The sequence below is a fragment of the Macrobrachium nipponense genome, chromosome 41 (genome assembly GCF_015104395.2).
Source record: "Macrobrachium nipponense isolate FS-2020 chromosome 41, ASM1510439v2, whole genome shotgun sequence".
In the NCBI taxonomy this organism is placed as follows: Eukaryota; Metazoa; Arthropoda; class Malacostraca; order Decapoda; family Palaemonidae; genus Macrobrachium; species Macrobrachium nipponense.
This window is the reverse complement of record NC_061102.1, coordinates 22841175-22844955: the sequence shown is the minus strand read 5'-3', so window position 1 is coordinate 22844955 and position 3781 is coordinate 22841175.

The window sequence follows — 3781 nt, the reverse complement described above, 5'->3', positions numbered from 1 at the left end:
CCTGTGGGTCGTTAACGGAATTTCGGGCTGGTGTTATCAAATGCAACTGGTTATCAGGGACAAGCTGGGGTGCGTCAGGGGTCTGTCCAGTGAATACTGGATAGACCCCTGACGACTACGGCCTGTCCCGACCTACGAGAGTATACCTGTTGACGACCCCGGCCTGTCCCTGATAACTTGTTGCCTTTGATAACACCATCCCGAAATTCCGTTGACGACCTACAGCACAATGAATATTGGCCAGCTGCTTTATAATACCAGCGTGCCAGAAAGACAAACTCATAAGGAGAATTGAAAGAATTTTATATATAATCAATTCTGTGATTTCTGCCATTATTTTTAATAAAACATTTTTGTTTTGAAAGAAGGTCTGTTTCCAGCATATTATTATTATTATTATTATTATTATTTTTTTTTTTTTGCTCTATCACAGTCCTCCAATTCGACTGGGTGATATTTATATAGTGGGGTTCCGGGTTGCATCCTGCCTCCTTAGGAGTCCATCACTCTTCTTACTATGTGTGCCGTTTCTAGGATCACACTCTTCTGCATGAGTCCTGGAGCTACTTCAGCCTCTAGTTTTTCTAGATTCCTTTTCAGGGATCTGGGATCGTGCCTAGTGCTCCTATGATTATGGGTAAGATTTCCACTGGCATACCCATATCCTTCTTATTTCTATTTTCAGATCTTGATACTTATCCAATTTTTAATTTTTCCCTCTCTTTCTCTTCACTCTGGTGTCCCATGGTATTGCGACATCAATGAGTGATACTTTCTTCTTGACTTTGTCAATCACGTCACGTCTGGTCTGTTTGCACGTATCACCCTATCCGTTCTGATACCATAGTCCCCAGAGGATCTTTGCCTGATCGTTTTCTATCAACTCCTTCAGGTTAGTGCTCGTACCACTTATTACTGCAAGGTAGCTGATGTTTTTTCCTTGCACAGGCTCCAGTGGAGGGCTTTTGCCACTGAATCATGCCTCTTTTTGTACTGGTTTCTGTGCAAGTGCCGGGCATTCACTTGCTATGTGGTTTTATGGTCTCATTTTTCGTATTGCACTTCCTACATATGGGAGAGATATTATTTCCGTCTATCGTACTTTGAACATATCTGGTTCTTAGGGCCTGATCTTGTGCCGCTGTTATCATTCCTTTTAAGATTATTGGAGACCAGCCTAACCTGAGAATCTACTCTCTCTCTCTCTCTTTGTGTGTGTGTGTGTGTGTGTGTGTGTGTTATCCGTGTTACGTTTGCATATTATCCGCTGTTTTCGCTTACTCGGCGAGTAAGCCTACAAACTACTTTGTTGTTGTTCTTGTTTTTCTTGGGGGGTTAGGAAAGGTCAATGGAAGTACTTAAAAAGGTCTGAAAAAGGTGTTTCGCGTTGAGTTAAAGATACAGGAATTTTAGGATAGGATATTTATGATTTTTTATTAGAATGAAAATGTAAAAAGTAATGTGCATGTTAAACAGTACAGAAAAATTATTTCTAATGGAATATAACGTATTTATTTAAATTTTCTTTAGCGAAACAAAGCTCTATTTGACTAGATTTTAACACATTTTAATTTACATTAAAAGTTAGGAATATAATGTTTACAACTTATGTGTGAGGGGAAAATCTTGCAAACTTTCTCGAGTAAGCTGGGGGTCGGATCACACCTTGTTTCGTTGTCTAACCGTCTTCGGTTAGTTCACCGTGTATGCTTTGTAGATATATATATATATATATATATATATATATATATATATTATATATATATATATACATATATATATATACATATATATATATAATTCTGGTCATACTTGGCTTCTATTTTATTGAGGTTTGATACTAAAGATTCTTCTTGAAGTTTTATTGTTGCTGTAACCAAATCATGGAATAATAAAGTTTCAGCGGTGAAGCAAATGATTCTTTTGTTGTGTACACTAACATGAGCTGCATTTCATGGTTTCAATTTTTTATCTTATCAATTTTTATTTGCCTCTTCTGTATTTTCCTTGTACTGGCCTCTTTTCCAAGCTAGGTTTGTAGACTGACTGATATAATGCGCGCTACCAAGAGGAATGCTGAAACAATCAGCTTTCAAAATGGAACCTTTGCAGTTGTGTTACATGCATGTTTACGTCCAGGAATTGATATAAATGTTTCGTTGAGTTTCAACACTGTGCATCATCGTAAAGTTTTAAACGCTGCATTTGGACATATCCCGACTTCTTTTCTTAGTAATTAAAGAAAAATATTTTACTAAGACCTCTCCTGGTTTGAGGGGCGTCCAACGTAAACATAGCAGCCCATTGTGACAAAAAAAAAAAAAAATTAAAGAGCGATGAATAAGGAAATACAACGATATCTCGTGGAATAAGGACGAATGAAACGATAGGGAGGACTTCCTCCTGGAAGCATTTGGCCTATTATGATAGACTTAACTGTTTTTGTACTACAGTATAGGCAGTTACTACTTACAGAGCTGCAACGACCCAACTTTTTCAGAATAATTGGTGATATATATTTATTTCATTATGGATTTGTTAAAGCAATCCCATACGCATTTGTAGATAAGGACAAAATGGATAATAACAAGACGTGATCTGACCTCCAACTTGCTCGGGACGCATGCAAGATTTTTCCCCTCAAGCGTAAGTTGTAAACATTATATTCGTAACTTGAGGTAAATTAACACGTGTTAAAATTTATGGCCAAATAGAGAGCCTTGTATCACCAACGAAAATTAAAATCAATAGGCTATATTCTATTAGAAATAATTTTTCTCTATTTAACATGAACATTATTTATTTTTTACCTTTTTCATTCTAACAAATAAGTCATAAATATCCTATCGTTAAATTCCTCTATCTTTAACTCGACGCGAAACACCCTTTTCAGAACTTTTTAGGCTCTGCCATAGACCTATCCTTGGTTCCATGCAACCTAAAAACAGCATACAAACAAACATAGACCTATCCTAACCCTCCCACCCCCAACAACAACAAGAGTAGCTTGTAGCCTTACTCCCCGAGGACAAGAGTGAAATCAGAGGGACGCACACACACTGGCCTAAATAATATATAAATTTAAGGAAGAACTGGTATGATTTAGGAGACATTTTCTCCCTTCCAGAGCTATTGTACATCTGCCAAAATTGCCAGTTTCCCATTCATTTTTTTTCTTTTTTGTAGCAAAGGCTCTTGGTGGAGCCTGGGACGTTACGGAATTGCTTAACCTTTTGACGCGACGATTTTTTGTTTTAATTTTTTGTATTTTATTTTTATTTTATTTTATTATGAATTCTTCCGCTAGCCCCAACTAGAAGTTACCGTTCTGGATGAATGGCCACTTGGCTGTGCAGAACCTTCGGCAGCTATCAAGCTTCCTGGCCCCCCCCCCCCCCCCCCCCCCCCCCCCCCCCCCCTCCCCCCCCTCTCTCTCTCTCTCTCTCTCAGGCGAGCCATCATCATAGTATTTGTGTATATATTGTTTTAACAAATTTCTTTCGGAAAAAAACATAAGTCTTTCATAATACAATGAGACACGTTTTTCATTTGTTTGGCGGGACGTACTACCATAGTAGATTCGCGTCAACCGTACATCTGATGTTTAGGCCAGTCCCTTACGACGCTCCTGATTGGCTGTTGCTAAGCCAATCACAGGGCTAAACTCTCAGTGTCTCTCTCGAGAGAGTTCACATAGGCAAGATGTATGTTCCACCTCTCCTGAGGGATACCTATGTGAACTCTCGCGAGAGAGACCGAGAGTTCCCATCCCTGTGATTGG